At 36.7% G+C, this 26,554-nt stretch overlaps 1 long non-coding RNA gene across 3 annotated transcripts in view; it reads left to right on the plus strand.

The window, feature by feature from the left end:
* The window catches only part of LOC309666931, a 281,226-nt gene that overhangs the window by 208,761 nt on the left and 45,911 nt on the right, over nucleotides 1-26,554 (plus strand). The gene's annotated exons all lie outside the window — the stretch shown is intronic.

Raw genomic sequence — 26,554 nt, forward strand, 5'->3', positions numbered from 1 at the left:
TTAATTGGATTAATAGATATTCTCTACCCTAAGATAAAACATTGTGTACAGCAGTGTCAAGCTGTGGCCTAGTTGAAAGGAAATAAACAAGATATGAACTTCCTGAAAAAGTAAATAAAGAGAAATAAAGAAATATTTCTTTATCTTCTACTGGAGCAGTGATGATGGTTTGTCTGAATCTTTTTTTTTTTTTTTTTTTTTTTTTAATAACAGTACTGCTTGCTTTCCTGGCTGAGTACTGCTTTTGCTGTGGAAGGAAAAGTTATTCCAAGCTGAGTGCTAAAGTCAAAGAGCGGCAGCCCCAAGCCTGCTGTTTTCAATTAGCATGCCAGTCCCAATGGCACGTCCGGCAGACAGTGTTTTATTAGGGGTTGGTCATCTCCTCCTCCGATCCACGTGAACAGCCTGCGGTTCTACATGCTTCCCTTGACCTTCCGGTCCCTCTAGAGTTGTGTGACGCTGGAAGCTGAAACCACAGCTGTCTGCCACTTGACTCCCAAAGCTCAGTCTTCTCTGCTCTTTCCCCTGGGGACAGAGAGGGAAAGCAAGTTGATGGAAAGAGTGTCTCTTCCCTGAGATAAAACAGTGCCTCTTCCTTGAACCAGTTTGAGAACTGCAGTGAATGAGCGGAGATGTGGAAGGGTGGTCGTGTGAATGCTCGGCAGGGGTCAAGTGGGAAATGCTGCTTCTGTCAGCACAGGGCACAGGGTCCTGTTCTGGGCTGGAGGAGAGTGGCCCTTTATGGGTTCAGAGGAGGGCAAGGTACTTAAAGGCTTGGCACCTAAGACTCTAAAGAAGGGTGAGTGGACCTGGAATTTAGCCTAAAGAAGAGAATTTGAGGGTGATTTTAAAAGGAACTCTGGAGCAGGAAATATCATTAAATTAGGAATGGGGACCAGATGTTCTCAGTAATAAGAGCACAGAGCAGGGAGAAAGAATGACCTTATAGAATAAGGCAGAGCTTCATGATGGTTGTTAAACACTGGAATGGGGTGTCCATGGAGTCTGTGGAATTCTCCACAAAAATAAGACCTTTGTCTAATATGAGCATTTGTGTGTAGCTTTGCCTACAGCAGAAGGTATTAAGGAAACTGTCTGGGGGGTTTGTCCATGAGCATTCTTTGTATCAGAGACTTTCAGATAAATAAGGTAAAAGACCCCTTGGAACCGCCATTTATACGCATCCCTGGGCCCCATAGCTATAAGGACCTGAATGAACAGTACAAAGTTGAATTTTCTTCTTTGTCCTCCTCTATTCTCTTTTCATATATGTTTATAAACATATCGGCTATAGCGATAACAGGGGAACAACAATCCCTCAATTGCACCCTTTTACTCATTGATTTGTGTTAGAGATAGAAAATTATTTACCTTGATACCATAGTCCTTGAGATAGGCTGAAATTCTATTTTGGCAATTTTAAGATTTTCAACGAGATGACAGCTGATAAGGAGTAATTTTTAGGCTTGAATAAAAATGTTCCTTTTATTTTTTAATTTTTTCCAGCTTTTTGGAGGTATAATTGAAAAGTAAAATCACAAGATATGTAAAGTGTAACATCGTGGTGATTTGATATAGTATACACATAGGATTCCCAACATCTAGTTAATTAACATATCCACCACCTCACTTTTTTATCTTTTTTAATGAGAACACTTAAGTTCTAATCTCTTAGCAAATTTCAATTATATAATACAGTGTTATAAGCCATAGTCCCTATGTTTTACATTAGATCCTCAGACATTATTCATCTAGCTGAATGTTTGTATCATTTTACCAGCCTCTTCCTATATCTCCCACCCCCCAGTGCTTGGCAACCATTTTTCTATTCTCTCTTTCTACGAGCTTGACTTTTTTTAAAAAAGATTCCATATATTTAAAAAATACCATGCAGTATTTATTTTTCTCTGTCTGTTTTTTTTCGCTTAGCATAACACCCTCAAGTTTCATCCCTGTTGTTGCAAATTGTAGGATTTCTTCTTTCCCATGGCTGAATAATATTCCATTGCACATGTACACCACATCTTCTTTATACACTCAGCTGTTGATGGGCACCTAGGTTATTTCCATATTTTGGCTATTGTGAATCATGCTGCAATGAACATGGGAGTGCGGATATCTCTTTATATCTGCTTTTATTTTCTTTAGATATATACCCTGAAGTGAGATTGCTGGATCATATTGTAGTTCTATTTTTAATTTTTTGAGGAACTCCCATTCTGTTTTCCCCAGTGGCTACACCAATTGTTATCTCCACTAATAGTGCACAAGGGTTTACTTTTCTCCATATCTTTGCCAACATTTATCTCTTGTGTCTTTGATGATAGTCATTCTAACAGATGTGAGATAATATCTCATTGCAGTTTTGATTTGCATTTGCCTGATGATTAGTGATGTTGAGCACCTTTTCATGAACCTGTTGGCCACTTACATGTCTTTTTTTGAAAAATGTCTATTTGGTTCCTCTACACATTTTTTAATCAGATTTTTTTTTTTTTTTTTTTTGCTATTGAGTTGTATGAGTTCTTTATATATTTTGGATATTAAGCCCTTTTTAGATATATGCTTTGCAAAGATTTTCTCCCATTCTGAAGGTTGCCTTTTCACTTTGTCAACGGTTTCCTTTGTTGAGCAAAATCTTTCCTTTTTATATTTTAAAATGAGATGACGGTAAGATCTAAATGTATTTTTTAATTCTTTGATTTAACACTTACTTGATAAGTAATTTTACATTCACGTCCTATAAGATGGAAATACCCACATGACCTGTATGTCATCTCATAGGAATTATAACAAGCAAACCAAGAATGGGTGGGTCACTGTAATCTGTAGTTAGAATAAGTACTTTTTAATTTATATTTCCTATGCTCCAAATTTAAGCTAACATTTTAATTAGTAAAATGACCATGAAAAAGAGGCTGATGGCTAATTACTACTGATTATTCCACTGTTAGATGATTAATGAGTTCAATTAGTAAGATAGCCATGCATTTTGATCAGTTTAACTCATCTGTGCATCTTTTAATCAACTAAATTATACAGATGTGTTTAATAATCTGGCACAATTTTGGTGAAGTTTTTATATTACTTGACAAAGAAATGTTATTCAAAGAAAAGCAAAGTCTACGAATATGTAAAGAAAACTGGTATGTATAAGTTTTATACAGCTATCTTCTCATATACTTATTGTAATGACATTTTTCTTGATGCATATCTTTCACATAGCTGCACCAACACAGACTCACTGCACTTACTTATCAAATAATTTTTTAAAAAATAAATAAATGGTTAAGCAAAATTTTTAGGAATGAAGAGATCTTGAAATCTATCCATTTTATTCATCCTCTGCCTCTGACAAGATTGAATTTGAAGCTATCTCATAAGATGGCTGGCTCTCCTGCTGGCCAGCAGCAGTAAAAGCAATGAGGAGGCAAAGTTAGAGAAAGGAGTGAATGGCTAATATCTCATTATTTGTGTCATAGGACCACCAGGTAATGAATCAGGGATGCCAGTTAACTTGTTACTCACAATATCGGAAACTGTGCTACCCCCAAAGTACAGAATCAGTCCCAGAAACCAGGACAAGAAATATGGTACCTAGAGAGCTCCTTTAAGGCCATAATCAAAGTAGGTGCTGCAGAATGGGTTCAAATATTTTGTGTACTTTGATAATTTTATACCTATAAATTAAAATATATATATATATATAACATTCTAGTCTTATCAGGCTGCTGATAATCCAGAGTAGGAATGATTATTTTGGCAACAGGTAGGTATATCTACCTTCAAACTTTGTAAACAGTAATGAGACCAAACTTGTCATACCTCAGTTTCTATTCAGAGTGATCTTTATACTAGTGGAGTTAAAATATAAGAATAAAAATATTTATACTCTAAAGCAACTCTCTTTTTGTGCATCCTACTGTAGAAGATATAGCATATCAGAGAACTATGTCAAAGGAAAGAAGTTAGTTATTTGATGATAAACTGAGTGAAGTGGATATGAGGAAGGAAAGATAGAGGAAAGAAGATGACTTCAAAGTTCCTGGATTGAGAGACTGAAAACAGACACAGTGCCCCTGAATGCAGCCTGAAGTTGGAGAGGAAGACAGCCTGAGGGAAAAGCAAAGAGTTTTGCTTATAACTGTTGAGTTTTAGATGATGATATAGCTTTCCCCAAAAAAATATCATCTCAGGAAGTACAAAATAAGGATTAAACCACAGGGGTGAGGAGAACATCCAGGTTAGAAGTTTATCCACTGAAGATATACAGCATGTGAAAGTTCTAGATTAGAGTACATAGAAACTTTCTGAATTAACACACACATGGAGAGTCTGGGAAAATATTCATAAGTATACTGTTGGGAAAACAAGAGGTAGAGGTGAGAGAAATGGAAAAGGTAAGGAAATGCAAGAATGAGAAGCTTTATTTCTATAATATTCCATGTATTTCTGTACTTATGTGTACTTATGTGTCTCTCCATTAAAATTTTTCCCTAAAATTATCTTGTAAAAGAAGATTGGACAAAAATATATGATATATGATAATATAATACTGCAAATTGATGAGGGCATTTACATTTTTAAGAAGTTATTATTTTAAAAAAGCTATATTCCTTCTGTGAAAGCATCATGGAAAAAAATGCAAGGATGAGAAAGTCTAAACTTTCAGAAATATCTGTTTGTGATTGTCCCATATGAAATCACAACTCATAGCATTTGGACTCTGAAAGTGCCTAAATTATTTTGTATATATTTTTCATAAGAAATATAGCTAAAAATAGAAACAGTTACTCATAAATTTTTATCAAATCTGTGATTTTTATCAGAAGTTTCCACTGACTTAGCTTCAATTCAAGAAGAAAACATTTCTCTGACGAACTTAATTCTCTCAATGCCAATACTTCAACCTGATTATTTAACTTTTTTCTCTTCCTCTTTTAAACCATTCCTATTTACTTTCTAAGTTACCCAGGTAGGCATAACTTTGTCATCCATTCATTTTATTTAATTGCATTTGACAACTTTCAATCATTTGTCACTATTTGAGACAAATTTTAGCAGTTTTTAGTTAAATAGAACCAGGAAAAATTCCATTACAAAAAGTGAAATAGGGTGAAATTTTCCTTCAGTATAGTTTAATAATTCTGACCATGTTCTCAATGGCTTTTAAGCCATCTGACAATTCAGGGGTGAAGTTTTGGCTGATGATACTCAGTTAGGTTCTGATGGGAAACATGTGCTGCTCAATAGTTTCTAAGACTTTTGACCCTAAAATTCAGTTAAATTTTAATTTTCTCGAGGTTCTCTTTTTCTTTGAAATGAAATACAAATCCGTATTTGCATGTTTTGAAGATTTTCCTGGGTGTATTTTATGGTATTAAAATACCAGTTTATACAGAATTAACTAACGGACTTCCTATAGCTAACATGTTTCACAAATCCCCAGATAGCTTCAAAACATTTTAAGTTGGCATTTGGATTTTTTTCCATGATTCATGTGTGATTCTATAAGTGACTCACTCCATGAAGCTTCCATTGAGAACAATGATGTGCTCAGAATTTGTCTCTGAACTTAAAGGGCAGTTTGGGAAATTACATTTAATTCAATTATTTAGCGATTGATTGATTAATGCTAGTTTGTGGAGGCGAACACTGAGACAACACATTTGTGAACTTTTATGATTTCTACAGATTATCAAAAAGTCGACATTTGGAAGACATTTGCTGTCTGAAACTGAAAGTAACCAATGGACACTACTTTATGTACCAAGAGTGCCTCTGCCTCTCACCACTCAGCTCTGTAACAGTGCTCACTGTTGACAGGCGGGAAGATGGCTCTTGGGTGTTCCTAATGTTGCCTTCCACATGGAAGAATCCCACTAATGTGATACTCTTAGCTTCTCTCCATCCCTTATTTATCCCTCCTTAAGGAGACAAAAGATTCCATTTAATGGGTGAATCTAGAAGAAACTAGCTATGTATAAACTAGCCCTGTTCTACTCCCATTATCTTTTTGGAAGAAAGTGTCTGGTGGTCGAGCACTGCTTGTCCCTGTATAGATTATGTTTGTCTAATTCTGAGGGTCAGTATTAAGAAATCCATTTGCCCACACATTTAAGCCATATGCTACTTTATCAGCTTTTCATGAATTATTTTGTTCTCCATCTGTCTTGTTCTTTTGTCCTACTTTTCAGTTGGTTCATGAACCAAGCAGAGTACAGAGGTATCGTTCACTGAGCACCTCAGACCCCAATACTCCACTCCTGGCCAACAGTCAATCATTCATATTTTTTATACAGCAAATATTTATGAAGTCTTTGCTACATGCTGGGTACTGTGCTAGGTGCAGGTGATGGTGAAAGGGTTGACTCAGTCCCTTCTGTAATGGGTTTAATGTCTAACCTCTGAGTTAATTACAGGATCAGCACCAAACCCAGGTAAAGGTTACCATATTGGCTGTGCAGCTGGAGAAATTAGGTAAGGAAGGAAAGGGAGCCTGAACTCTAATTCTGCTTAACTTAGCTCCTATTCCAAAAACTGACAAAAGATAGCTCTATTAAAATATAAACGATTCCGTTCAGACTATTTAACAGTAAACCTTTTGGACATTATTTTTTTGTTAACATCTTTATTGGGATATAATTGCTTTACAATGGTGTGTTAGTTTCTGCTTTATAACAAAGTGAATCAGCTATACATATACATATATCCCCATACCTCCTCCCTCTTGCGTCTCCCTCCCACCCTCCCTATCCCACCCCTCTAGGTGATCACAAAGCACTGAGCTGATCTCCCTGTGCTATGCGGCTGCTTCCCACTAGCTATCTATTTTACATTTGGTAGTGTATATACGTCCATGCCACCCTCTCACTTTGTCCCAGCTTACCCTTCCCCCTCCACGTGTCCTCAAGTCCATTGTAAGAATTTATTTGAAATTTAGTGTCTTTGAACTAAATTTATAATATTTTACACTTTTAAATGAGGTGTGCAGAATATATTATTTGCTCCCAAATGTTGGATATGCCTTATATTTTTTCATAAATCCATTTGAGTTCTTTTTCTTTCATTGTAATTTGGTTTGTCTGTAAGCTCTTTCCTCTTCCCCCTTGCCCCCATAATTGCAGTGATAGGGAATTGACAGTTTTATCCTTGTTTCTTAGTCTATTCACTATGTAATTAATAAATGACCCATTATGAATCTATACCTCATTTGCAATTGCATCTCCAAAATATCTTTCCTCTGCCGCTTCACTGAATTTTCTTGAACTGCCTTATAGAATTCAGGGGAAAAAAAAATGAAAGGAGAATGAATAGATCCTGGAACTTTCCTTATACTAGGCCTAGAACTGCACAAAAAGAATGTCTTTGGAGAATATACTGTTAACTCAGCTGTGGAAAAGGAGTGGAGACATTTCCAAAACCCACCCAGAGTTATTCCCGCCTGGAACCCACATCATATCATCATCTCGCCTGAGAAGCAGCTTGTTCCGAATTCTTCTTTCACTCTCTTTTTTAAAATAAATTCATTTATTTATGTTTATTTTTGGATGCGTTGGGTCTTTGTTGCTACACGTGGGCTTTCTCTAGTTGCAGCGAGTGGGGGCTACTCTTCATTGCGGTGGCTTCTCTTGTTGCAGAGCAAGGGCTCTAGGCATGCGGGCTTCAGTAGTTGTGGCACACAAGCTCAGTAGTTGTGGCTCACGGGCTCTAGAGCACAGGCTCAATAGTTGTGGCTCACGGACTTATTTGCTCCGCGGCATGTGGGATCTCCCCGGACCAGGGCTTGAACCCGTGTCCCCAGCATTGGCAGGCGGATTCTTAACCCCTGCGCCACCACGGAAGCCCTCCTCTTTCACTCTTAATCTACTACCAGGCCGAGGTCTACCCAGGCCTGAGTCTGTCATCCCTAATAAGCTGGATAACGTCAGTGTATTGGGATGGATTTTTGCTTTCTCAAAGATACTCTGTTCCAAGAAATATAATGCCTTTTTTTAATTAATTTTTGAAAGTAAATGTATGTACTGTTCATAGGACATGCCAAAATAGTTTAAAAATGACACTATGGAAAATCATTAGCCAAGCCCTTTACAACTTTTAAAGACAGAATTTAAATGCAGTTTCAAGAACTCTCATAAAAACAATCTTTATCTGTTTCTGACTGTGACTGATTTTGACTCTGCTAGGAAAATCTCAGGGTGGAAATTTCCTGAGCCGACGGCAGGTCATGCTGAATTAGAGCCACCACTCTTGGGAGGTGTCAGGAGTTAAAGAATGTAACTAGATTTATTTCTCATTAGTTAGTTATATACCCAAAAGAGCATTGAAGAGTAACTTTCTAATTCCCTGGTTTTAAAAATAGTGGATCAGTTTTTCCATTCAGCTTCCCATAGCAGAATGGAAGCAAAAGACACCTAAAACACAGCTTCAACTCACTTGCAGCACGTTTTAGAAACATTTTTTTCCCCCAAGAGAAGAAAATTGTCTTTTTCTTTTAGTTTTTTCCAAGTCCATATTATCTTTTCCAAGGCACGTGATTAGGATATCAAAAGCAGACATATTGTACTCTATAAACGGATCTCTAACATTTAAACCTAGTTGAGATGCACACAGGATTTCACTGGAAAGGGAGATTCATGTAAACTGAACCACAGACAATCTGTGCCTACCTTCCATCCCCTAATTTACCCTTTCTTTTCCTTTCTTTTTAAAGAAAAGTAAACTCTTCCTTAGCTTCTAGATATCTTTTATTCACTACTCACATTAGTAAATCCCTAAAAACTAACATTTTAGTATGGCAAGATGACAATTCATTTAACCCATTGTCTGAGAGGAAGCCAGGAATTGAAGGCAAAGGGGACTGTGGTTCTTTTTAATAAGATTTCTATTTCTTTATCAACATTTAAAAAGGTTGTGTTCCTTTCCTGACATCACCCTTAACTTTATTTTTTCTTATCTCTTCTTTTGATATTAATTTTCCCCCCATATTTAATGTAACTATGTAAATCAGCTATAGCTACTATAATGCTGCATAACAAACCACTCAGAAAAGTTCAGTGCCTTGTGGCCACAAGTGTTTATTTTTCTTCTTGCAGGTCTGTTGTTTGTCTGTGTTGGCTCTGCTACAGAATATAGGTTGGTTGGGTTGGTCCCAGGCTTCAGGTTGGCTGCAGGTAGGCTCTGTCTGTGCCACATACTAATTAGGACCAGGAGCTACCCAAGCCATGGGCTCCTCATAGTAGCTCACAGAAGGCCAAGAAGGTAAGAAGAAATATATGATGTCTCTGAAGGCTTTGACTCAGAATTCCATATGCATTGGCCAAAAACTTTACATGGTCAACCCTAGCATGAATGAAGTGGGAAAATATACTCCACCCCTGCACATGCACTGCCAGACATATGGCAGGAGGGGGAGTTGAGAACAATCATCAACTCTACTGTAGGGACAAATAGGAAGGGATAGGATTGGGTAAAACATCCCACTGTGTTTCTTGACTCCATCTCAGGCTGTAAATTAGCCTGATATAACTTGCCACTGCTGTTATATATTACAAAGGGTACCATTAAAAAAACTGATGTTTTATTTAATTTAAGAAAGTTATTTGTGGGCTTCCCTGGTGGCGCAGTGGTTGAGAATCTGCCTGCCAATGCAGGGGACACGGGTTCGAGCCCTGGTCTGGGAAGATCCCACATGCCGCGGAGCAACTGGTCCCGTGAGCCACGACTACTGAGCCTGCGCGTCTGGAGCCTGTGCTCCGCAACAAGAGAGGCCGCGATAGTGAGAGGCCCGCGCACCGCGATGAAGAGTAGCCCCCGCTCACCGCAACTAGAGAAAGCCCTCGCACAGAAACGAAGACCCAACACAGCCAAAAATGAATAAATAAATTTATTTAAAAAAAAAAGTTATTTGTATACATTTTATCAACCCCATGTTATAACGCTAATTGTAGATAAACATAGGATTTCACAGCCAGTCACACAGATGGGCAAACATTTACACAAACATTTGTCATTCTCTCATATTCATTCAAATATCATTATATTTCTCAAGTCTGAGTATATCCTTGGTTATTGCAATGACTTTCCTTTATTCCATTTATCTCACTGGGTTTTAGGTAAAGTGTAGAATTAGACAAGTTGTGCAAAAAGACAGCTTAAAAAAAAGGAAATGAGAAAAGGAAAAATGCATAAGAAAATGTGGGTGCAGGTACATAGGGCGAATCGGCTCTGGTGATACCCATGGTGAGCCTGTTCACACTGAAGAGACTGGAGTCTGAGATCGGTATCCAGTGAGCCTCATAGAACGGCACACTTAGATGGATCCCATGTGGCATCATCCTAAACCTGAAATTTTAAATGTGTAGGAAAAGCTGGCAATGACAAAGTCCCACTGACTTTATGATTTTACTTCAATGGTTTTAGTTCCTTGGTTGTTCAATTTGCATCCACAACAGGATGAGGCTACAAAGGAAGATACAATAGTTTTTACTTATAGGTTAATTAGTAGAGATATATTTCCCAAAACAAGGGAGGCAGTTTTGCTCTTGATCAGTCAGCCAACATATGGAATACTGTGTTAAGTTCACGTTATCAAGTTTTAACATTTTAAGAAAAGTACTGAAAGATTAGGCTGTGCACAGAAGAGGACACCCAGAAGGGTAACATAACTAGAAATTAGGTTACATGCAGAAAAGCTGAAGGAACCAGTGGCTTTATCTTAAATAAGAGAAAAATGATTATATAATGTTTCTTAATAAGTGTTTAAAAGGTTTCTGTGGTAAAGATATTATCTTTGCTATTATAGAGGTTAAAATTTGGGATAAAAACAGAACTGATTGCCTTTAGTAAAGGTATAAATATAATTATCAATGTATTTAAACAAGGGAATAGATGCCTATACAGTTGATGTCTCTTTCCTGGAAATATTCAGGAAATGTTGAATGGCACTCACAATTATTTGCAAATTTAATATGCCAGGATAGAATTCTGTGCCCCCAATTTTCCAAAGGAATATGCTTATATCCTGACCCAATCATTTATTCATTTATTTACTTTTTCATTCAACAAATATTCTTTGAGAATCTACAAATGTTGTGTACTAATTTTGGCACCAGGAATACAGCAATAAACAAGACAAACAAAATCCTTGTCCTTATGGGCCTTACATTCTAGTAAGTGAAACAGATGACAAATTTGTAAACAAGGAAGTAATCTCAGATTGTGATAAGTTCTCTTAAGAAAACAAGTGTCTTTAAAATTACTTGTTTCAAGAATGTCAAAAATGCATGTTTTGTTTGTGCCCTTTCCCCCATTCCGGCTCTATCACTTTCAATCTCCTTTCATTACCATGCTCATATCTAAATGTTTGTCATGATATGGTATAGAAGAAGAAGGAGTATAAATATGAACTAGACAGACTTGGATTCATCCTTGGCTTGACCATTTACTAGTTATGTGATCTTAAACAATTTACTTAGCCACATTGACCCTCACTGTTCCTACTTATAAATTGTGGAAAAGAGATAATATTAGTAAAAGGATACACTGTGATGACATGTGAAATATTTACCTGTGCTGTTAATTCTCCATTTGCATTCTCCTCCATACCGCCCCCGTGAACCCCTTCACAGTTCTATTTCTCCCTTCCCTTGCCTAACTCTGTGGCCAGAGGCTGACCCCCAAGGACTGCATCTCCTGGTTTCTCTTGTTGATTGGTTTCTAGTTAAGTTTAGCCAGTGGAAGCACTGGCAGGAGATTGGAGAGTTCAAGGAGAGAGAGGTCAGAGTATTTCTTCCCTGATGCTTCCATGCCTTGGCAGGTATATTCAGCACTAGCTGTGTCTCTCCAAGTTCAAAACTTCAGCCAGGTGGTCCCTTTTTCATAATTCTAGCTCTCTATGGGCTTAAGGAACTTCATTTCCTCCTTGGCCTTTTGGTCCTAGGAGTGGTATGTTTTCCTGCTGATGTGCTATCATCACTAACATAACTATTGGTCCTCACTATCCCTTCACCCTATACACACATCCATAGGTAGCCCTCTGTTGAAATCTCTTCATTTGAACCATCTGGGGAGAATTCTGTTTCCTATAGGGATTCTGACTGATCTAGTACTGGACATCAGAAGTAACCACACAAAGTAGATCCTCAGTATGGTATTCTGGAACTGATTCGTTAACATATTTGATGAAAACATGGTCTTCCTGGAGGAAAATGAGAAACCGGTAATGACGTGTCATGGCATCATAATTACTCAGTGCTGATGTGGGATGAAGAGCCAGATATCAAATGGCTGTTGCATTTTGTTTTTATGACAATAATGATTACAAAGGGTATGGAGTAGACTAGCTGTTTCTGACTATCCTGGGAGCTTACAAAAACAAAAACGATAAGTACAGGACTTAAATTTCAAACTCAAAGCACTAGTGGAGAACTAAAAACTTCTGTGGTAACCTAAAAAGAACCCCTTCTCTCTAGTAACTACAGGGCAGACATGCCTGAGGATTGGGCCAAAAATATGATTGTTTAGGTTGCAGAATTGCTACACTGTATAAATATACAGCATCACCACAACCATTATGTTAAGGTTAGAGCACTGGTTGAGAAGCTAGACTCTGAGACTTGGGATGAACATATATGGACAGACCCATTTGAAGGTGTGAACTTGGATTCCTCAAATCACCCTGAGATTCTTTGGTGTGAAGAAGTAGCCTCCCTCCCCTTGTATGAGAAAAATAATCTTTCCATGCTTAAAGACCTTTCAGTGACTTCACCCATGCTTCTGCCTCACAATGGGATATCAGTTCTTCTTAATACCCATCCCCATCATCTCTCATTGCCTCTATATCCATAACTAGAGCTAGATCCCAGAATTGCTCAGGTGGAAAATTGATAAGCTTGTTTTAGAAGAGACAGAGTATGCATCCTAAGACTTAGAAAATCTTTTAAAATTATATCAGTAGGAATCTGATGAGCTGTGTTGGGATGGTGTCTAAGAGTGTTTTGCTGAAGCAGACAAAATATAAGAGTGAGTTATCTATTCATCTGTTGATGGACACTTAGGTTGCTTCCATGTCCTGGCTATTGTAAATAGAGCTGCAATGAACATTTTGGTACATGACTCTTTTTGAATTATGATTTTCTCAGGGTATATGCCAGTAGTGGGATTGCTGGGTTGAATGGTAGTTCTATTTTTAGTTTTTTAAGGAACCTCCATACTGTTCTCCATAGTGGCTGTATCAATTTACATTCCCACCAACAGTGCAAGAGGGTTCCCTTTTCTCCACACCCTCTCCAGCATTTATTGTTTGTAGATTTTTTGTTGATGGCCATCCTGACCGGTGTGAGATGATATCTTGTTGTAGTTTTGATTTTCATTTCTCTAATGATTAATGATGTTGAGCACAATGGAATATTACTCAGCCATAAGAAGAAATGAAATTGAGTTATTTGTAGTGAGGTGGATGGACCTAGAGTCTGTCATACAGAGTGAAGTAAGTCAGAAAGAGAAAAACAAATACCGTATGCTAACACATATATATGGAATCTAAAAAAAAAAAAAAAAAAGGTCATGAAGAACCTAGGGGCAAGACAGGAATAAAGACACAGACCTACTAGAGAGTGGACTTGAGGATATGGGGAAGGGGAAAGGTAAGCTGGGACAAAGTGAGAGAGTGGCATGGACATATATACACTACCAAACGTAGAATAGATAGCTAGTGGGAAGCAGCTGCATAGCACGGGGAGATCAGCTCAATGCTTTATGACCACCTAGAGAGGTGGGATAGGGAGGGTGGGAGGGAGGGAGATGCAAGAGGGAAGAGATATGGGGACATATGTATATGTATAACTGATTCACTTTGTTATAAAGCAGAAACTAACACACCATTGTAAAGCAATTATACTCCAATAAAGATGTGTAAAAAAAAAAAAAAAGAGTGAGTTATCTATAGACATGTGCTTACCTAGCATTTTGAATTTAGTGTGCCAGCCAAGCAGCTTTAACTATGTTTAGTAGTTTCTTCCGTTGACTACTGAAGCCTGGATTCAATGAAAATCAGCAGTTCATGCTGTCGAGATGCCAGAACTTCCGTGCGCTACGTGCAGGAAGGAATCTAAAGGTTTAGAGAATTGAGACACTTGAGGTAGATTTATTATATACAACCTACACGCCTTCCTTCTATGTCCATCAGGAGATGTCAGAGAACATCCTTTCCATCAAGGCAATAAGAAGTTTTAAAAATTCACTAAGAAGAGAATGGTGTCCTTGAGAAGTTCCATGGTAGCTGTCTTTGGCAAACTGAAAATAAAGGTGAAGGATGTGGCCATTGTATTAGGGTCTCTCATCTGTTGGGATCTCTCATTTCAATGGGAATAACACAGTCCTGGAGTGGGAAAGACCATGTGGTAGTGCTTAACCCTCAGAGAAAAGGTGGTTGCAATTATCATAATCAACCACAGAGACTGAGTGACAACCAGTGTTTTCACCTACAGAAATGTGTGGCGGTGGTGACAATGCTCTCTAGTATACAGTGGATGGGCAGCCAACAATGTATTACTTGATCTCTATAACTGGAGAGAGTGTATGTCTGGTAAACAAAAATCTAATTTCAGTCACCAAAGTGGAAATTCATTCCTTCTTATAATCTCCCACTCAATTTCCAGACCTAGGAAGTTCTTGAAGAAGGACCTGGGAAATCAGCTTCTGGGAAGATGGTTAGATGGACCTTGGAGAATGACTGGATTATCAAAAACTTAATCTGATTGTAGCTGCCATTCCGGAAGTGATATCTTTGCTGGAGAAAATTAACACAGTCCCAGCTTCCTAGGATAGCAACTATTCACCTGGCAAAAATATTTTTTTCAATCCCCAGATATGCTGCATAAAGCCTTTGGCACAGAGAGGACAGACCCATAGAATTTGGGGGCAAAGCAACTATTTCTCCATTTGAAAAGCATCTCTTAGGAAAATGGCTAAAATCTCTTCTTTTTGCTTTTGGACACATTAATGTCTAGCTAGAGATCATCTATCTCAGCCTCCCTTGTAGCTACATATGGCTAGTTGACTACATTCTAGAAACTGGAATGTGAGAATCTATGGTGTATGCAATGCTTACTGCATTTACAAAGGAAGTTTCTTGCCCCCCTCTCTTTCCCCTTTGGTAACCATAAATTTGTTTTCTTTGTGAGTCTGTTTCTGTTTTGTATGTAGATTCATTTGTATTATTTTTTAGATTTTGCATATAAGTGATATCATATAATATCTGTCTGACTTACTTCACTAAGTGTAATATTCTCTAGATCCATCCATGTTGCTGCAAATGGCAATATTTCATTCTTTCTTATGGCTGAGTAATATTTCATTGTATATACATACACCACATCTTCTTAAGTCAATTGTCTGTTGATGGGCACTTGGGTTGTTTCCATGTCCTGACTATAGTAAACTGTGCTGCAGTGAACATTGGGGTGCATGTATCTTTTTGAATTAGAGTTTTTGGGTTTTTTTCTGGATATATACCCAGGAATGGGATTGCAGGATCATATGGTAGCTTTATTTTTAGTTTTTTAAGAAACCTCCATACTGTTTTCCATGATGGCTGCCCCAATTTACATTGCCAACAGTGTACAAGGGTTCCCTTTTCTCCACACCCTCTCCAGCATTTATTATTTGTACGCTTTTTGGTGATAGCCATTCTGACCAATATGAGGTGATACCTCATTGTGATTTTGATTTGCATTTTTCTCATAATCAGCTATGTTGAGTATATTTTCATGTGGCTGTCTGCCATCCATATGTCTTCTTTGGAGAAATGTCTAAGTCTTCTGCTCATTTTTTGTTTGGGTTGTTTAGTTTTTCGATATTGAGTTGTATGATTGTATATTTTGGATATTAACCCCCATCAGTTGCAGCATTTGCAAATATTTTTTTCCCATTTCTTAGGTTGTCTTTTCATTTTGTTGATGGTTTCTTTTGCTGTGCAAAAGCTTTTAAGTTTGTTTAGGTCTCAGTTGTTTATTTTTGCGTTTACTTCTTTTGCCTTGGGAGACTGATCTAAGAAAACATTCCTATGATTCATTTACTTTTTTAAAAGTAAGTTTATAATATACCTCCTGAAAACTGTTACACGTTTTAGGAAAAACTTGTCATTATTATTTGCTAACGTGACCTCAAATTTTCAAATGTAAATGATGTTTTCCTAAGGTAAAGTGTTAATTCATCTAAAAAAAAATCTAAAATTTTCAAATCTAAGGGGAAATTTTAGAAACAGAAAATGTCTAATTGATGTGGTGAATCATTCTGAATTCATTTTTGATTCAATTAACATTAGGAATAGAAAGAATTCAAAGTCCAGAAGCTTCTTGGTGTTCACATTAAATATTCTAAAAGTCATATTAGGAACAGTGGCAACTTCCAAGCTTAGACTCCCTAAAATCCTCCCCTGGATAAACTTTGCCAGATTTCAGTCCAAAGCATCACATGTATAGACTCCAAATAAAGGAATTATTAGCATACTAACAAAATTTCTATGTTTGCCTCTCCTTGGTTAGCACTTTAGCACTTTAGTCCTCCTAAAACTTGAGGAAGGTAAGAAGGTCACAGAATTCTCCTTCATCTTGTATTACTTAAAGGGTTACACTTAAACCTGGAGGACTTCATCTCAACAGTCTCAACAAGGGACTAGTTATGAAATATTTTAATGTGGCTACAAATCAGATATTTTCCTTTCCTTTATAGTTCACAAGACTGATCCTTATCAAGTGTTACTTTTAAGAGCAATGTTTACACATCTCATGAATCAATGTTTCTCTTGCTTCAGAGGGTGATTAAGATTTTTTTCACACTTCTGTTCTCAGCTTGGTTGTGGTGCATTTTCCAGGGAGTGCCCTTGGCTTTGAAGTTGCCTTTCCAATTCTGTCTCCTTTTTCTTATGGGAGGATTGAAAGGACCTGCTTTTCCAGTTTGATTTATTCAAATAAGAAAAATATTTCATATGCATTTATTTGAACTTTCTGTTTTTTTTATCACTGGATATTGGCATGAGTTCGTTTCGGCTGTGGTTTTCTTGCATGTAAATTATGGCATAAAACAGTGGTTTTGAAGTGTGGTGCTTGACCAGCAGCATCTGTATCACTTAGGAACTTGTTAAAAGTACAGATTTTCAACCCCATCTCAGACTTACTGAATCAGAAACTTTTGGTATTGGACCTAGCAATCTGTGTTTTAATAAGCTCTGATGCACACTTGAGAACCCATGGCATAAAATAATGTGAAAGTGGCTTTGTATTTGAATATGTTGAAAGTAGAACTGAGCAAATATACCTGAAAAATGGGATATTGTGTTGAGCTGGATTCTGACACATAGCATGGAGTCACCAGAAAAAGTGCTCTAAGTTTTAATGCTATTGGCCCCTGGTGAGGAGGGGCAGGAATAGGGACCAAAGTGGTTCATTTCTTACTCTTTTGTTTAAGGTACTGTTTTAGCAGGAAGTACTTGAGCCTTGGTACTTCAGGTGTGATCTGAGGACTAGCATGTTCAGAATTTCATGGGAGCTTGTTGGAAATTCCTCCAACAATTTATATTTTAAGTAGACCTCCTTGTGCTTATATTCACACAATATAAGAGGAAATGAGAGGAGCCATTGACTTAGTTGAGTACCTGGTGGTGATAACCAGGGTCAGAACAATTAAATCATGTGTCCACTAAGTCAAATGTAGGTAATCAATGACATATAGACAAATTAAAGTTCAAGTACAACTCAAATATCCATGTATTTTCTAGTTTTCACTATTTCTCTTTTCAGACAATAAGAAAAAGAAAAGTGAGGAATAAAAAATATTGGATTCAAAAGGTTAAAAGAGAGAATGAAAAGCTAAAACTATCATGGGTAAAAATGTCTAGAAAATATTATGAGTTAAAGCACTAGCAGTGTCATGTGAGAAATAAAAATAAAGGGGACATTCAGGTTATATCTTCATGTTATCATAACTGGTTGAATATGAAGTAAACAAAAAATGAGTTGATACTTTCACTTGAACAATATCAAAATATTTTTACAAAACTAAACTTAAAACATTTTTTCACTCAATAAAGTAAAATGTGTTGCTTTGGTGTAAGAGTAGTTTTAACAGTAATGATATTTATCAAGTTTCTACTATATGCCAGACATGACTGAAGGTACTTTAGATATACTAACTAATTTAATCCTTATATCAGTCCTATGAGAAAAGTACTATTATATCCCTATTATACAGATGAAGAAACTGAGTCTCAGAGAGGTTAATTAATGTGCCTAAGGTCACACAACAGTCAGCTGTGGAGCTAGGATTCAAGTCTAGGTAGGGTGGTTCCAGACCCAGCCCTCTTAAACACTACACTATAATGCTACCTCTGTAAAGATCATCTTAAATAAGATTCTTAAGTGGTCTTAGGAACAACAACAACAAAATAATCAAAAACGGTTAATTTGAAACATGAGGGGAATTCCCTGGTGGTCCAGGGGTTAGGACTCCGGGCTTCCACTGCAGAGGGCACAGGTTCCATCCCTGGTCGAGGAACTAAGATCCCGCAAACCACGCGGTGCAGCCAAAAAAAAAAAAAAAAGAAAGAAAGAAAAATGAAGGTACTTAATTTTCAGAATATGAAATTTTATTTCCCTGATTTGTTCAACCTGTGATAGAATTCAAGAAGAGAGAAATTGCCTTCCCTTGTCACCTCATTTCCCTTCGTTACTGCCAGGCAATTATTCTTCGATAAAACACATATTTGTAATTCATGCCATGCACTCTTTACTCTTACTTGTTGCTCTTATCTACCAGGGCTCTGGTAGATGAGATAGGAGAAATTTGGTCCATCCACAAGGTAGATGGAAATGTGTAACAGCAGACAGAGTATTGCCCAGTAGTGCCATGGGTCCAGCTGGAGTTACAGGCAATGAAATTGTGAATGTAACCAGACCAATTCAAGTTTCAATTGTTAAAACATGATTTAATTGTCACTGGAAAATCTAGTCAGATTTATACAAAGAATAAGTGTATTCAGAAAAATCCCAAATAATGTTAATAAAAATTAATTTTAAATAATAAATAATAAAAATAAAATTTCCAAGAATAAGAATATTTTGATTGTGGTATTTGAGAAAATACCACATGGTGCTTGATGAATTGCTAGACATTTAAAAATTCTCTTTAATAAGTGAAGTAAGCCAGACAGAGAACGGCAAATATCATGTGATACAGCTTATATGTGGAATCTAAAAAAAATGATACAAATGAACTTATTTACAAAACAGCAATAGACCCATAGACATAGAAAACAAACTTACAGTTACCAGAGGGGTAAAAGGGGGAGGGATAAATTAGGAGTTTAGGATTAAAATATACACACTACTGTATATAAAATAGATAACCAGCAAGGACCTGCTGTATTGCACAGGGGACGATACTCAATATCTTTTAATAACCTATAATGGAAGAGAATGTAAAAAAAGAATATATATATTTATATATATATGTATAATTTAATCACTCTGCTGTACACCTGAAACTAACACATTTTAAATCAACTATATTTCAATAAAAAATTTTAAAAAATAGAAGGCAAGAAAAAGAAAAAAAACAGTAGATGGATTAATTTTAAAAATTCTCTTTAATACTCTATTAATTCTAGAAAGTTTAACTTTATAAATGTAAAAATGAAATCATAAAATACTATGAAAATATATAGGAGAATCATTTCTTTCTTTTTTCGCTGCACCACGTGGCATGTGGGATCTTAGTTCCCCAACCAGGAATTGAACCCATGCCCACTGCACTGGAAGGCAGAATATTAACCACTGGACCACCTGGGAAGTCCCCAGGAGAATCATTTTCAAATCTTAGACCAAGAAAAACTATTTAAGCCAACTTCAAAGGCTGAAATCATTTTTTAAAATGTCTACATATACATTTAAAAATGTGGAAAAAACACTACTGTATATCATTTTTTCACATATTTATAAAATGGACAAATATTCCTAACAGAAATAACTAACAAAGTTTCTTAATATACAAATATGTCTTATTTGTCTTTCTTACTAAGCTATAAAGTAACTGAGAATAGGGACCTATGCTATCTAGCACTGGATAACATTGCCAAAACTTCTTGAGTATGTAAATTAATGAATAAATGTCAGAAAATCAATATAAAATCAACCCAGGCAAATACCGTAACATTCTGAGATGTTTCTCTGGTTGAAGAGTTTTATTTTTACTTCAGACTGCAACTATTGGCAAATATAGTTGTTTTTACATGAGACTGGGTATACGATTATTCAGTGACAGATACATGAAATATTGTTTTAAATGATACTAACAACCTTTAACAGTATCTAAAGAATGATTGTGGGCTTGGGCCTTGATGGCTCCTTGATTTATAATTGTCTAAGCTAGATTTCTTATAATTAAATAGCTGCTTTGAACTCAGTGTCATGAACGGGCATGTTGTCTTAGGAAAGCAAGTCTTTTTCATAAGTTGAATGTTCTAAATGTTTTCTTACATTTCATTATGCTGAGCTTTGGAATGAAGTATAAGTAGCCAGTCATTAAAACAGTGCCACTCATGCTAGTTTGGTGGTGAGCCATCTTCTTGTCTATGTCATCAATTGTCCTCTTTTATTGGGTTTTGCTCTTAGTCTCTATCCTCACAAATGCAAGCCTGCCCACTGACCTGATGATGAATTGTATGTAAAATGGCACCACACCAATTTGCCATGTAACTTTGAGCAAGAGACTTAATTTCTTGCCATGTCATGTGTGTTGCCACCCATAAAAGTACATTTTTAGTATATTTATTTCATACCACACTGGAAGTGTTAACCTAGTCACAGGATCTTAAATTCAATACAACAATATAGAAAGAGGCCAACAGAGAATTCTTTAAATTATAGCCTTTTCTCCCCCAGAAGATTTATTTCTACTCACCAAAAGGAAATATTTACAGTGGCTCAGCTATCTTTATAATCAACCCAATGGTATAAAAACTGGCTACCCATAGGGCATTTAAGGTGATGGGATTTGCCCATAGACCCTGCTCTCTGATGTTAAGCAAATACATGGGGAAGGAGCCATGTATGTCTTAACTTGCTACAGCTTTACCAATCTGCTTTATTCCTACAGGCTTTGTTAAAGGTTCTTTGTAAAACGGTTTCCTTCTCCAAGTCTGCCGTTGCCCCAGTGTGCTCCAGCATCCACTCCATTTGGCAAAATGTTAATTTGCCCTTTCACTTTGGACACAGTACCTGCAATCCACCTATTCCTGCAGTCTTAAAAGTTTCACAGTTCTTGCTTCCTGAGACTAATGAGCCTAAAATACAAAATCCCTTTGTTCCAAACCCACATTCATGGGTCAACCTCACACTCTTCTAATACACACAGACACACGCAGAGAAATCTGTAACAACCACGATGACAAAGAGTGGCATTTCTAATTACCTCCTCACTCCCCTATTGGAAAGCCATGTAATGAGTGGGTCCAGTGCATTGATTCTACTGAAGAAAGGATATTTCTTAGGTATGGTCACAAGGTGAGAGATCAGACAATGAATATCAAAAAGATGCTTGAAAGAGGAAACCAAGTCAAGGCAGAAGGGGTTGTGGATTGATGGATTATCAAACAAAAAGGGCAGCCTGCAAACATTAAGAGCTACAAGAGACAGGCTAGTTACTTTCCTCTCTGTGTCTACTCTTACCCCTTCCAATCTATTCTGCACTATAGCCTGAGTTAGCTATTTAAAACACAAATCTAAATAACTAGTTCCCCAATTAAAACCTTTTTAATAACGTCTTCTTTTTAATCTTGGAATAGAGTCCAAAATCATTAAAAAAACCTAACAAGAACCTGCATGATTTGACCTCCTAAATGGTCTCACTGCCTTCACTCTCTTACACTCAAGCAAATTTAGATTATGTCACAACCCTGCTAAAAAAATCTATGAAGGCTGCCTGTTACCTGTAGAATTTGAAGCCCAGCTTCCCTGTTTTTACATTAACTCAAATTTATTCCCCATTATTTCCTTTTATATCCTTTCATTTGGTGACCCACACTGCCCTTGCCTGCTTGGTCTCTCATTTCCCGCGTTCTCCCACCCCTCAAACTCTGCAAGTCTAAATTCTTTCTAGTAGACCTTAAATCCCATTTTACCCTTGTGTCTTCTCTTAATTCCCCCTGTTAAGAAATAATCTCTTCACTGTCTACATTGTTGTACCATTTTACCCTCGCTTCTTTGGATTGTAGATAGCTCTGTCCCAGTCTCATTTCCCCTTCTTGCCTGAACATTCCTTCACATGTAAACAAGGAGCTACATCTGATTCATCAGTTGTTTTCAAAACAACCAGCAGTGTCAGGAACCTTAGTTGGTACTCACTCAACAAATATTTGTGCAGTGCATGACTGTCTTCAACCTTCAGAAATCAATCTCTCCGAGAATCTACACAAACCAAACTACTACTGACTTCCTTTGTCTACTGCTGCCTGAGTAGAGAGGGCCAAACAGTCCTAGAATAAACGAATTAAGGTCCAAAAGATGAAGAAGCACAGAGCAAAGAGAATAAGAAGGAGATGATCACACCATGTGCTGATTGTTTTGCCCAGAAGGCTTCAAGGCCTTTAATTAAACAGTTTAATCATGGGATGCAAAAGATGGAAGGTGCTCCTAATTAATGCTTTAAACTCATTATACTCCCAGGCCAGAAAATATAATAACTGCATAAAAATTTGGAAATTATTTCTGCAGAGATCATGGCAGTTTTCTTTGATAAATCTCAGTCACTGAGCTTCAAAGAAGCCTGTGCTATTAGCTGAGGTGATATCATGAACAAAAATGGGTCAGGATTTGAAGATGGAAGTTTGATTTACAAATATTGCGATGAAAGACATCACCACACTCAAGTCTCTTTTTTTCTCTCTGTCTTAAAATTTCATAAAAATAGTGCATGGTGTGGTTGCAATATTATTCAGTGACTAGATTCTAAAGACATTTATAGGGAAAGAATTGTTTATGTCAAAATTAACTTTGAATGTCCTTTAAATTTTACATGAGATAGAGTAAACATGGTTTGGGTATCATTCCATCTCTCAAGAAGTTCATTACAGTAAATCATTTTTCCCTAGAGTAGGGATAGATTACTGTTTCTTTGCACATCAGAGGAAGTAATTCGTTTATAGCTAAGGGCCTTGTTTTGTGAAAGCCACTTTTCTTCTTTTTTCCCTTAACTTATAAAGTTGAATTTACAAATTCAAATGTACCTAAAATGGAATATGACTACATGTCTCCAGCTTAATCTAAATTCATTTGCTCTTAGGAATTTTAGTACACTTCCACAAAAATACAGCTGAATTCCATAATTACAAGTGGCAGCAACCTAAGGATTAATACAAATCATTTCCCCTAGTTAAATTATTAATTCTATAATTTTTAAAGTGATTTGAATTTTAAAAATTGTTTTAAAAGAAAATCTTTAATTTTCTGATTATTCTTCAATTAAGTTATTCAAATGAACTAGAGTGTTTTTGTCCTTTTTATCCATTCTCCTTACCACACTCTTGAAAAATTTGTATGGGTAGAGTGTTTGAGATTTGGCCACACATCCCACAAATCTTATTCTCTCAATTTTATTCTATAATGTTCAGAAGATTTTGATAAAGCAGAAAATATTAGGCAATCAAAATCAGCTGGTTATATCTCTTATCATGGGTCTTTACAATGCTAGTTAGTGTACCACTTCTGATTCAGTGCTGAGATTTCTTCTGTTTAATAGATAATAAAAGGTACACTGATAAATATTTTCTATTTTTATGGACTTATCACATTTCATATGGAAGTCTTGTTCCCTATACCATATATAATATTTTTAGAGCAACTGCAATTCAATAAATAATATTTTTAATAGATATTATATGAAAGACACTAGTTTGAGTTCTGCAGGAAACACAAAGATAATCAATGTCTAGCCAGCTTTATTTCTGAGCTCAAGTTTTTACAGTCTTTACAATTTTTAGGAGAACTGTGATAGCTAGGTATCAAAATAGCTCTTAATGTCACCTTCTGGTATTTCCCACCTTTGTATAGTCCCTTCCCACACTGAATTAGGGCTGTCCAGTAGAACACTATGGAAATGATGATGTGTAGCTTTCTCAGCTAGGTCAAAAAGTCACCTCAGCTTCTGTCTTGATCTGTTGGATCATTCACTCTGGGGGACGCCAGCTGCCTGTCAAGAACTGTGAAAGAGCTGAGATTTTATCCTTCTTGCAAGCTAAGTTGCCCTGCCACAGTTCCATAGATGGTTGTAGAAGACATGAGACTCCTGGGTCATACTCAAAGGACAGTTTATTACTGAATACAATGAAAGTAGCCAAAGTATCAGCATTGTGCCAGGTCCTTGAGCCCCACTTCCATAAGCCATTGCAAACTGGGCCAAGTGATAGCTATCCATGCAATGGGTTTCATTAAAGGAGATGAACCCGAAATTTAGGGAACCTGATTTTTTAATAATGGGCAATAAACCTTTATGATCTTTATCTTAAGGAGATATTACCTTTATTATGTGGGAGAAGAAAAATAAACTTCCCTCTGCTCTGGAGGGAGACTATCTATCTTCCAAGGTTGTTTGCTATACAAACACCCTTAGAAAGATAGTTCAGAACATGGCAAGTCATTTCCTCTGCTCACAAGATGTGAGACAGCCCTAGAAAATTGTCTCCCAATATGGCCAAGCCATGAGCTACTCATGCAGCCCTAGCAAGAGACCCACATGGTGATGATCTGAAGCCTCTCCCAGCAACAAGAGCCACCCTGCCAGCTCAGCAGCTGAAGCACCTTGAAAGAGGATCCTTCACCCCAGTGCAGCCTTCAGGTGACCGCTTTCCTAGCTGAAATATAGGAAATATAATTTTATGAATGACCTCAAGCCAGAGCCATCTGGGAAGTTGCTCCCAAATTCCTAATCCACAGAAATTATGAAGGTTCATAAGATTGTTTTAAGCCACTAAGGTTTGAGGTGATCTCTTCCACAGTAATACATAAACAATATAAATTTTGTGCTTGGAAGTAGCGTGCTATCACTACAAATGTCTTAAAACATAACAGTGGCTCGGGGATGAGGTAGTAGGAAAAATCTGGGGGTACCTAAGGAGACTGTTAGGAAAAATATAAGAGGCCTTAAAGAGACTTTCAGCAAAGCCTGACCATCTTTAAAGAGCAAAGCAAAGTGAGGAAATGTTGTTGAATACTGGGGATCTGTGTTGTGTAGCAGCAGAAAGTTAGCGACACTGGTGCCTGTAGTAACATGGAAGGTGAAATATACCCGAGGAACTGGCTCATCTAGCGAAGATTTCCAGGCAGTATCAAAGGTCCCATCTGGCTTCTTGCTGCTTAGAGTAAAATGAGATAGGTAGCCTTTTTGGTGATCCTTGAAGAATATATAATGTGTTATATTGTAGGCAATATAAGTTTTATAAATAATTCACCATTTGTGCATATTGCATTTTCAGAAAATAAATCATTATTTTCTACATAAAAAATAGTTCCCTATTTCAACATTATGAACAAACAACATCTTCCAAGAAAAATTAAACTGGTTAGAGAGAGAAAGGGAACGTAAAAACTCTTGTTTTAGTTGCCTTTTATTAAGTGGCTTTGAAGGTGAACTTTAAAAAATGTAATGAGAAATAATACTTTCAGTGTTAGTGTCTTAGAGGTTTAAATTACCGTATCATGTAGTACTGGAAGTCAACTATTATGAGCCAAAGTAAGATGAGGGAAGTTTCCAGGAAGACAAGTGTTGAGGCATAGCTGCATATTCATCAGTATATAAGAGAAATAGGAGGTATCAAAATGGAACATGATTCTTAAAGCAACAGTGTTAAAAACTTATTTTCACAAGCAAGTGTTTTTCCATCTTCAATAGTTATTCTTTCTTACTTTGAAAAATTTTAAACAATAACTAAGCACTTGGTCAAAAAGATTCAATAAGCTTTCAAGATGCCAGCTTCAGTTTGGCAGTGATACTAAGCCAGTCTTTGAAAGCTGAACACATTGGACTGATTCAAATGATGAATAATTGGGAGGCCCATGCAAAATAGTTTCTAAACACTTTCTTAATCACCTGCTGCTACAGTCAACAATTACGAACCTTTCAAAGTCTGCTGAATATGCTCTGCTTTAAATCTTATAACTTTATTTTTTAACACATAAAATCAAACAGTCATAGAGTGAATCCATTTTAGAACATGAAAATTACATTAGGGATATTTGTCTTAATTTTTCTTTTTTTATTTGTGATCCAAATACTTAAAAATAGTTTCACTTAGTTTGTATGCACACACAAGCGTGCACACACACACACACAGAAACTAAATTGAAAAACAGGTCACTGAAAAAAAACTATAACAGCAGTTCTCTTTCTTATTTTGCTTTTGCAGGAGTATTTGCCTTCAAAAAGATATTGTCAACTTCTAGCAGAAATTCATCAAAATGATAAAATTATTGGGGAAAGATGTTTCTTTCCTAAGAATTGAACT

The sequence above is a fragment of the Balaenoptera physalus genome (genome assembly GCF_965194825.1).
Source record: "Balaenoptera physalus genome assembly, chromosome: 9".
NCBI classification, from domain to species: Eukaryota; Metazoa; Chordata; class Mammalia; order Artiodactyla; family Balaenopteridae; genus Balaenoptera; species Balaenoptera physalus.